The sequence below is a fragment of the Eurosta solidaginis genome, chromosome 3 (assembly GCF_040869045.1).
Source record: "Eurosta solidaginis isolate ZX-2024a chromosome 3, ASM4086904v1, whole genome shotgun sequence".
Lineage (NCBI taxonomy): Eukaryota > Metazoa > Arthropoda > Insecta > Diptera > Tephritidae > Eurosta > Eurosta solidaginis.
The window spans coordinates 197,999,293-198,010,826 of NC_090321.1; the positions used below are offsets into that span (position 1 = coordinate 197,999,293).

The 11,534-nt window shown below is 39.8% G+C and overlaps 1 protein-coding gene across 4 annotated transcripts in view; it reads right to left on the reverse strand.

Moving 5' to 3' along the window:
* The window catches only part of Nop17l (Nop17 like), a 69,623-nt gene extending 58,852 nt beyond the window's left edge, over positions 1 to 10,771 (reverse strand). Inside the window, exons 1-2 of one of the 4 annotated variants that reach the window (XM_067774525.1) lie at positions 10,516 to 10,771; positions 10,262 to 10,435 (exon numbers count right to left, since the gene is read on the reverse strand). The gene's annotated coding sequence lies outside the window, so the exon portion shown is untranslated. The remainder of the gene's footprint in view (positions 1 to 10,261; positions 10,436 to 10,515) is intronic. The other 3 variants (XM_067774523.1, XM_067774524.1, XM_067774526.1) reach the window with 3 other exon arrangements.
* Between the last annotated feature and the right edge of the window lie 763 nt (positions 10,772 to 11,534).

An 11,534-nucleotide genomic window follows, 5' to 3' on the forward strand; every position in this document is an offset into this window, starting at 1 on the left:
TGCACTGCGAACGAAAAAATAGAGGCTGTAAAGGATTGGCCAAGACCACAGAACCTACATGAATTGAGAAGTTTTCTTGGGCTGTGCACATATTACCGCCGATTTGTACCAAATTTTTCCAGCGTAGCCCATAGCCTCCATGAGCTTACAAGAAAAAACAAAGCTTTTGAATGGAAGAAGGAGCAAGAAGTGGCTTTCCAAACATTGAAGGAGCGTTTGTGCACTGCCCCAATGTTAGCATATCCGATTCCAGGAGCAACATTTATTCTAGATACAGATGCGAGTGGATATGCTATTGGAGGCGTTTTATCACAACTGGTCGATGGACAGGAGAAGGTAGTTGCATATTACAGCCGTTCGATTGGAAAACCAGAGAGGAACTACTGTGTTACGCGGAGGGAGCTGTTGGCATTGGTGGAGTGCATTAAATATTTTCACAAATACCTCTACGGCCAGCGATTCCGTGTCAGGACAGATCACGCAGCGTTGAAATGGCCTCTGCAGTTCCGTAATCCGGAAGGACAATTGGCACGGTGGATGGAGCGACTACAAAGCTACGACTTTTCCATTGAGCATCGAAAAGGTAGTACCCATGGAAATGCTGATGCAATGTCACGAAGACCATGTAGTCTTGAATGCAAGCACTGCTCAAAGGCCGAGGCTAAAGAAGACATTATAGATGTCCGGCTAATGACTATAACGTGTACGGATGAATGGGAAAAGGAACAACTAAGAAAGTGTCAGCTAGAAGATACAGATCTCTCACATGTTATGCAAGGGCTCGAACGAAACAAAAGACCAAGCAGAGAGGAGATGTCAGCAGAGAGTCCCATTGCGAAGTCATATTGGGCACAGTGGAAAAGTTTAGAATTGATATCCGGTTGCTTGCATCGAGTATGGGAGAGTGAGGATGGTCAATGCAAGAAGAAACTGATAGTTGTTCCCAGAAAGAGGATTCCTGACGTGCTGAGCGAGCTGCACAATGGTCCAAGTGGAGGTCATCTTGGAATCACGAAGACACTCGAGAAAATTAAGCAGAGATTCTATTGGGTTGGTTGCCGTCAGTCGGCCACCGAGTGGATTGCCAATTGCGAGGTATGCAACAGAGCGAAAGGGCCCAAAACCCGAAGTCATGGCCAGATGAAGCAGTATATTTCAGGTGCACCATTAGAAAGGATCGCCATGGATGTCGCAGGTCCATTTCCTACTAGCAACCGCGGAAACAAATACGTACTGGTGGTTATGGATTATTACAGTAAATGGCCAGAGGTATACCCAATCCCAAACCAAGAAGCAGAAACAGTAGCAGAAGTGGTTAAAAACGAATGGGTTGCAAGGTATGGTGTACCAATGGAGTTACATTCTGACCAAGGCAGGAATTTTGAATCAGCTGTGATCCAAGAAATGTGCAAGAAGTTGGGCATTCGAAAAACACGGACAACTGCATTGCATCCTCAGTCCGATGGTATGGTGGAAGGTTTCAATAGAACATTGGAGGAGCATTTAAGGAAAGTAGTAGACAAGTACCATAAGGACTGGGATACACACATATCATTATTCTTGATGGCCTACCGATCGGCAGTACATGACACAACGGGCCAAACTCCTGCAAAGGTAATTTTTGGCAATGACCTTCGACTGCCAGCTGATTTGAAGTATGGGATAGATGCCGATGCGGAGAGGAATGTCAAGAAATCCACTGGTGTCTTGGAAGAAGAGCTGAGAGAGATACACGATCTGGTAAGGCAACGAGCAAAGATTATGAGTGACAAGATGAAAGCGAGGTACGATAAAGCAATTAATTCGGAAGGGTTTCAGGAAGGAGATTTGGTGTTGCTATACAACCCACAACGAAAAAAAGGTTTGTCCCCGAAATTGCAGTGTAACTGGGAAGGCCCATACAAAGTTGTAAAACGAATCAACGATGTAGTGTACCGCATACAAACCACTACCAATGAAAGTGATTCATTTGGAGAGATTAGCAGCGTTTAGATCGAGATTTGTCTGATCGGGTCGATCAGACTTAGGTGGATGGCAGTGTCACGGATATTAGCATCACTAAGCTATACCATCACTAAGGCGATGCTAAGCGATATTTACGTCAATAATCAAATCATGTATACACATATATAAGGCAGCCGAGAGATGTCACACACAGATGCATTTACTTATTCGCCTATGTGGGCGCGAGAGACTGTAAACTACAAACATTCACATCAATAATTCAATCTTTATGTATCTACATAAACGAATAAATAATTGCGTCTACACATATGTACCATGTACGAATGCGAGCAGCGGAGAGTCAATGCGCAAACACATACATATATCTGAGAATTTTGAGAACTACTGGACTAGTAGATTCTGGAAGCGCCTAAAAGATGTATAAAACTGTGCAATTTTAGTTATAGCTGAGAAGTTTGAGAGCTCATGGACAATGCTAGTAGGTTCTAGAAAATGGCGAACGAGGAAACCAAAGAGTATAAAAGGTGACAGATGTAGAGGCGCTGTAATTCAGTTTGAGTTGAGCTATCAATCAGTTCGCTTAAGCACGCGATCTAGCGGCCAATAGTAGTTTCATTTGAGTTATCAATCAGTTTGGTTATTAAGCCAGCGAGTAGCAAAGTATAAGTGTTATTGTGAAGTACTTTAATAAAGGCCATTTTCCATCATTCAATATTGGAGTTATTTATTCAACAGTTTAGTGATTCGAACTTAGCAGAGGATTGCAAATAAGAGGATTTGCAAGCAAAATTCGTTACAATATGGTTACGACTATGGCGTTAGGGTTAAGGAAGTTTAATTGGCCCTTTAAATCGTGTTATGTAATCTTTACAAGCCGACCTAATATAAATGACGCAAGGCATTTTCTGTCAAAAATGTCTCATGCACATACAACTTGTATGAGAGCAACCCAAATTGAATTTGCTGCGTGAAAACCTAACTCGATTTCCAATTTTTGTTCTGCGTGACATTTAGATCTGACGTTTGCACACATGCTTTACATTGTCGCAAAGCATGCTTATTTGGGTTAGGGCAAAAAACGACGGTTGTTTGGGTGCGCCAAAAAACGCAGTGCGGTTTTATTAGGTTGGCTTGTTACAAACAATTTTTTCGGTTTTATATTCACATTACTAGGTATAAAGTTGCTTTAAATTCTATTCTTTTTACTGTTTTAAAATAGTGGATATGCGAATAGCATTGCGAATAATAGCCTAGCTTTGCCTATAACGTTTTCTTTTCTGAAATAAATTGTTGCCTAAGTAAATGGTAACGCCTTAATAGAGTTACTCCTACCCACAGAAAATTTTCAACATTTATAGTGCATGCAAAGAACATAAATGGCTACCCCGTGTATCAGCTAATTCTCACAAACGCGCTGTCAATAATAATAAAAATTCATTAGCAATTATTTCCTTCATTTCCGAAAATAAATTGTCACGATCAGCTGGTTTAGCAGAGTTGCACTGCCATACCGCCTTTTTATGCAGGGTAAAAGTGTAACGCGTTTGCGTTGCGAACAGGCAACAATTCTCACAAAAGAACGAAATACCCCGCAAAGGCGTTACCTGGTTTTTAGAATAGAACAAAATATATTTACAACCTTTGCGCGGCGTACAAAAAGCGTTACACTTTTTCCAGAAAAGAAAATGCTTTTAGTGTCCTATGCAGGAGCCACAACGGTTTTAACGTGGTGCACATTAATGCGGGCAGTTTAAATGGTGAAAAGATGGACGTAGTTAGAGCAATATTTGAGCGAGACTTGGTTTAGACCTGAAATACTAGATGCCCATTTCGATATTAAGGGCTACGTACTCTATAGAAAAGGTTAAGAGAGGTGACATGTACTGTAAAAAAAACACCTAAATTCTCTGATAATATCAGGTATATCTGGTAACGCTACTGAGAACTTCCTAGTTGAAGTGTCTAGCTCATTGTCCTTTTGTCGTGCGTCAATAATGTTGGTCTTGATGTGGGTAATTTGTGTGTCCCCAAAATGTGTGGACATAACTGCTGTCCCAGCCTTCTTGACTACTTCATTGTGTCCGATATGTCTACCGTCTTAAAGTCTGACCAAATATCTCTTATTTCTAACCATGATCTTATTTTTCGTTCACTTAATATAATGTTTGATATTAACAGTGTAGTAGCTAGCCCATCCATCTCACCAGATTATCGTCGACTGGATGTGAATAACTTTTAGGGGGACATATCCAACATTAATTCTGCATACCCCCAGTATTTGAGTTAGATGCATGAAAAGCTGAGATTTTTTTAATGAAACTATTATATACCTCTATACAACTACCCAAGCGACACAAATTGGCGTGCTCATAAACTTATACGAAATGAGACCACAGGCTATATCAGGCGTGTGAAATGCTAGTATTACAGTAAAATGTTGGATAAATCGTTACCGATTCATGTTTTATGGCGTAGTTTAGAAAACCTACGTTTGCATGTATGTAGGTGAAGTTCTGATTGTTCCTATAATCCGACAGACCTCAATGAAGCTTTTGTAAGTCGAGTTAATCCGTCTTGTGTTAATACCTGTTTTGACAAACTGTCCTGTATCTGTGGTGCCTGTTTGTCAAGTCTCTGAGTTAACAGCCGTCTCGAAAATTGATGTGGTGAGGTGCATAAATAAAATAAAGTTCGATTTGTGAAAAGTTACCACGGTGAGACCCATTGCGAAAACAAGGTCTGCCAGCTGTCCTGGTGAGTTTCGACCTGTCGGCATCTTGCCAGCACTTACGAAAGTCTTTGAGATATTGTTGTCGGAACATATTTAAGACCACGTTAACAAATACCAGTCAGGCTTCCAATAAAAGCACAGCTGCTTTACGGCTGTCTTAAAAATTTTAGACGATATTAGGGGACCTTTGACAAAATCCAATTGACTTTATAATTCCTACTTGACTTTTCAAAAGCCTTTGACTCTGTGAATCGGGACATTCGTTGCTTAAAATTAAAAAATTGTTTTGGTTTTAGGGATTCCGCAACGCGGCTCATGCAGAGCTATCTGACGGGTAGATCCTGGCGTATCAAAATTGGCTCCCAAGCTTCAGGTCTAAAACCACTACTGGCTGGGGTTTCCCAAGGTTCCACACCCCGGGCAAAGCAACATAAAAATTTTAGAAATAAGGTTTTTCAATTAGAAGAAAATTTTTCTAAGCGGGGTAGCCCCTTGGCAGTGTTTGGCAGCGCTCCGAGTGTATTTCTGCCATGAAAAGCTCTCAGTGAAAAACTCATCTGCCTTGCAGATACCGTTCGGAGTCGGCATAAAACATGTAGGTCCCGTCCGGCCAATTTGTATAGAAAGTCATGAGGAGCACGACGCAAATTGGAAGAGAAGCTCGACCTAAAATCTCTTCGGAGGTTATCGCGCTTTACATTTATTTTTTATTTTATTTTATTAATTACATATTTAATGCATGTTCATATACATTAGGGTGGGTCAAATTTATTGTTGAAAAGGCACATCCAGTTTCTGAATCTATGGGTCATACTGAGTAATATTGCACATGGGACCATAGGTCTGAAATGAATTTCGAGCCTCGATAATTTTGTTAGAAAATTTTATATCCCAATCCGAATAGCGGCTCTCACAAATAAAATACACGAAAATAAATGTCAAATTCGGATTCGGATTAGGATATAAAATTTTCTAACAAAATTAGGGAGGTCGAAATTCATTTCAGACCTATGGTCCAAGGGACAATATTACTCATTATGACCCATAGATTCAGAAACTGGATGTGCACCTGAAGTTATTTTCCCCATTTTTCCCCATACAATTTGACCCGCCTTAATATACATGCATATGCTGATTATGTTCAGCTATCTATCGGAAAATCATGAGGGGACAAATGTTTTATGCTCAATGTTTAATAATGATTTAACATCCATCTTTGAACGGGCCAGGAAAAATGAGTTATGCCTAAACAGCGAGAAGTCGTATGTGTTGCCTATATCTAAAATATAATTACTTTCTCAAAAATATTCTGCCCCTGCGAGCTGCCAATAAATGCCTCAAATTAGTTTCAAAGTTGACCAATCTTGACTTTGGTATTAACATAACGCTGACTTATGATGATCATGTGAACTCGTTGGTTAATAAAGTATACAAGCATACAATATCTTAAGAATCTTACGAATGTTACGCGCTATGTATTCGGGTTAGCTAGATTTGATCATATATGATGCTGGAGAACGCGCCTGCTGGGCTGTGAAATCTTTGAGTATCTGAATGCCAGAAATCCATTTTCCTTTGTCGATTCATCATGTATGTATAAAGAGCCAAGTTCCCTCTATGACAAGTTGGTCTTCTCCAAGTCTGCTCTAATCAGCGACTTGATGGTGCCAACTTGTAACTATTTAACAACTGGACCGCGATTTTTTGTCAATTCTATGGAACTCTATTCCAGTATCCACTCGTAGTAGTCTCAATAAAAGCATCTTTAAAAATGTTCTTTATGCGTATTTTAGTTAAAATCGTCATGTTTCATGAGTTTTCGGCATCAATATGAATGAATGTAGCTACTTATTTTGTCAAAAAACCAATCGCTTTTGGAACTATTGAGCCCATAAATAGCACAAAATTCTGAACCTATCCCGTTTCGATTTTGCCGTCTAGGGTTATATGCCGCGCTCCCCCTTGCCACGCCTTTCTTTTTCTGGGCAGACCGTAGCTAATGTTGGAGCACATAAATAGAACATAATTCCCACATTTAAATTTTTTTGGTTGACCTAGTGCTTATGAGGGGCGGGGTCTAGCTGGACGTCCAGCTGGACCCCCCACTTTTGAAGTTTTAAAAAAATCATTAAAAGTTGTCAAAAAACCGAATTCTTTTTGGCGCTATTGAGCACATAAATAGCACATAATTCCCAAATTTAAATTTTTTTCTTTGGCCTAGTGATTACGAGGGGGGTCTAGCTGGACGTCCAGCTGGACCCCCCACTTTTGAAGTTTTAGCTGGACGTCCAGTATATTAAGTTCCAGCTGTACCCTCCACTTTTGAAGTTCAAAAAAAACATTAAAAGTTGTCAAAAAAACCAATCGTTTTTGGAACTATTCAGCGCATAAATAGCACAAAATTCTGCACCTATCCCGTTTCGATTTTGCCGTCTGGGGTTATATGCCCCTTGCCCCTTTGTTTTTCTGGACAGGCCGTAGCTTATGTTGGAGCACATAAATAGCACATAATTCCCACATTTCAATTTTTTCGTTCGACCTAGTGCTTATGAGGGGCGGGGTCTAGCTTGACGTCCAGCTGGACCCCCACTTTTGATGTTTTAAAAAAAACATTAAAACTTGTTAAAAAGAACTAATCGTTTTTGGACCTATTGAGCCCATAAATAGCACAAAATTCTGCACCTATCCCGTTTCGATTTTGACCCCCCACTTTTGAAGTTTAAAAAAAAACATTAAAACTTGTCAAAAAAAAACGAATTGTTTTTGGAACTATTGCGCCCATAAATAGGACAAAATTCTGCACCTATCCCGTTTCGCTTTTGCCGTCTGAGGTTATATGCCCCGCTCCCCCTTTGCCGCCCCTTTCTTTTTCGGGACAGACCGTAGCTTATGTTGGAGCACATAAATAGCACATGATTCCCACATTTAAATTTTTTTGTTTGACCTAGTTCTTATGAGGGGGGAGGGGGTCTAGCTGGACGTCCAGCTTGACGGACCTGCTTTATGGCCTTAATAATTTATTTTAAGACTTCGGGCCGGTTTTTCCGTGCGAGTTTAAAGTACAGCTAAACTCGCACTGAAAAACCGGGAATTAGGGTTAAAATTTATGGATTATCGAGTTATAAAAATATGTTAAATATCGAATGCCCTTCTGCATATGTCTGTAAATGCTACCAATTACAGAGGCTGTAAAGAACAATTTATTTGTTTTTTGAGTCTTTCTTTTTATATCCAGATTGATTATGTCAAGGCGGACTAACATAAAGGCCTTGGTCGCTTTGCTTCTCTTTGACAGTAACTTAACATAACAATAGAATCCTTGTCACATCTTTGCTTTGAGGACCATCGCGTCTATTTAAATCCGCCTTGAGAACCTAAGGATTTAAAAAAAAGGCTCAACTCTTAACCGCCAGCGGGTTAGGGAGATAGAATATACCCGCGGTAGGTATGCCTGTCGTAAGAGGCGACTAAAGTACCAAATCGATTCAATGGGTTGTGTAGCGCAACCCTTTCAGGTTGTCAGCGCAATAAATAGCTTTTCCAAACCCAATTGTCCACCTCACCTATCCGAGGCGAATCCTGTTTCATTAACCACCTAGGCTCTGGCGACTTCGAACTTCTCATGGATCTAGGGGGTGGGAGGGCGGTATGGCCTAGATGGTCGCATGTGGTCATAACGAATCGTTCCTGAGATGGTCGGGCTTGGTGCCGGAACGTACCGGATCTGCATCCGGTGAAGAACCATCAACATCGACAACACTCCCCTAGACCTTCGGGGATTGTCCTTATCGCTACAACAACAAAAACTCAATCTTACTATCTGCTTCTGCGTCATTCGCATATAAGTTCCGGAGCAACATCCCCTCATATGACAAGGGGCGCACAGAAGCGCTTCTGATTTTAAACAAATCAGTTCTATCGTCCCTGATAAGGGTTCTAACAGGACATTGCTTAATAGGCACGCATGGTGCTAGAATGGGGGTAACGATCTTCGACTATTGTCGCAGCTGCAGATGTACAGAAGAGGAAGAGTGTCCAGCACCTTCTCTGTCATTGTCCAGCGCTTAGTAGGCGTAGGTTGGCCATCCTTGGTAAACCTTGGCACGGACGTTTGTCGTACGAAGCACGTTTGTCGTACGAAGCACGTTTGACCGAACTCTCAAGCCCGTAGAAATCAATGTGTGCGTCTGTGTACATGTACATAACATATTTGTGTGTGTATTGTTTACAGATAAGCACTGTTGCCATTGGCCATTTTGCAAGCATGCTTATGTAACCATCAACTTTTTCCAATTTAATTTTTGATGTTGGAAAAGGCTGGAATTAATATTAAATAAAGATAATAGATTGCATATTTGTAATCTGCACTTTTACATAATTATTTCGAATTATTTTCACAATTTTTCAAACTTTAATTAGATGTTTTTGCATAAAACTGCAAACGGTCAAAAATTAGCGCACAAAAGTTCACCAGGCAACTCTGTCTATTGAGACAGCGATCAGCTGACACGTTCTTACGGAAAATATCAAAATTGTTTTCATTTCTACGTTCCAGGCTATGTACGTACGGCGTTGCACGTCGGTGAGTTTTCGTTTACATTGCACACTCATAAGATAGGTCGTGTCAGCTGACACGTGTTTTCTACGTACGTTCGTGGGTAACTGCCGCATATTTCGCATTGCTTTAGTGATAATGCGGCAGTTACCCACCGACGTGTGCCGTACGTAAGGACGTTTGTCGTACGAAGCACGTTTGACCGAACTCTCAAGCCCGTAGGAATCAATGTGTACGTCTGTGTACATGTACATAACATATTTGTGTGTGTATTGTTTACAGATAAGCACTGTTGCCATTGGCCATTTTGCAAGCATGCTTATGTAACCATCAACTTTTTCCAATTTAATTTTTGATGTTGGAAAAGGCTGGAATTAATATTAAATAAAGATAATAGATTGCATATTTGTAATCTGCACTTTTACATAATTATTTCGAATTATTTTCACAATTTTTCAAACTTTAATTAGATGTTTTTGCATAAAACTGCAAACGGTCAAAAATTAGCGCACAAAAGTTCACCAGGCAACTCTGTCTATTGAGACAGCGATCAGCTGACACGTTCTTACGGAAAATATCAAAATTGTTTTCATTTCTACGTTCCAGGCTATGTACGTACGGCGTTGCACGTCGGTGAGTTTTCGTTTACATTGCACACTCATAAGATAGGTCGTGTCAGCTGACACGTTTTGGCCGCATAAAGCCGGAGTCATTGGTGCCGTATGTCGTATCGCTGTATCCGTATTCCTAACGTAATCAGCTGTTTATCGTTACGACGGTAGACCAAAACCCAATTGGTTGGCTACGATACGGTTACGACCTTAGCGGCACCAATAATCGATTGCATTGATTCTCATAAGGTTGGTCGAATCAGCTGTTAAAAGGTTACCGATAAAGCACCAATGTCTCCAGCTTAAAGCCGGTCACTACGTACATACATATACAAAAATATTTTGATATCGTCTGTAATATTAATGGGATAAGCTCTTATGCCACGCACAACTATTTACCCCAAATCTATACATTTGTACCGCTATACATATTTAATCCATACAACTTGATTGGTCATGAATGAAACTAACAAAACCCGGCAACCTCTTCATGTGCCTATGGATTACATGTTTGCATACAAGTTTGACGAGCGATGTCAATGACGTTTGCACTAGTTTTCTTTGATATATTCTCTATACCGAATGGGAAAGAGAATAATTTGTTTTTTAATTATTTATATAAATATATTCATATGTTAATACAAGCAAATTACCAGCTGACGTAGTAATAAATATGTCCAGCTCCTATAACTTACACTTGGACACGCTCCACCAGTTATAGGAACAAGTTTCACTTTACCGAAAATTATAAGGTAATTTTTTACCTTACCAATTATAATGACTTTTGAACCACCTTTACAAAATATTGAAGTAATTATTTCAACCTCGTGTTTCTTATTGCGCAGCGGCTTCTTGCAGTTCCATCGGCAATTTTTGTTTGACGTTGCTTTTTACGCTACTTTCATCTGACGTGTAGTTTGTGTTGTTTTATATCGGCAGCGAGGCAATCATACGTTTATATCAGATAGAGGTGAAGGGCCAATTAAACTTCCTTAACCGCAACGCCATAGTCGCTACCATACCCATATCCATAACCATCTCCAATGTGATCGATTAATGGTGCCTTAACTTAAAAATCGTGAAAGTTTCATAAAAGTGAAGAAAACGCAAAAAATCACAAACACATTCCACAAAAAATTAGTCGCTTATACTATGTCTCCACCGCACCGAAATTAAGTTTATTTTGGTAGTATGATTTCGCAAATTACATTCCTGTCCACACGATTATACTTCTTCTCTTGCATAACTTCATATGACATTTGTTTTCGCTTTGTTTGTATGTATGTATGTATGTTTTTGAATTGTTTGTAAGTATGTATGTTTTTGAAATTTGAAAGCTAGTGCCGGTAGACCATCGATTATTTTGTGTAAATTGTAATCAACCACAGTCGCTCTGTAAATTGCACCTAACTTCGGCCTAATTTCGATGAAATTAAGAATTCCTAATTACGTTTGACAGTTTTCACATAGCGAAATTAGCTAATTTCGGCTGAAATTAACAATCTTCCGAAATCGACTAAATTTCTGTGCCGTGGAGACATAGCGTTAGTCAAAACGTATCCAAAACAATAAATAAAATCTACAAAAAGTTAATAAGTTCTTTAACTGAAATATTTTTAGGTTATGGATATGGCGAAAAACCAAAAACCAATTGGTTGGCTATGGTGTTGGT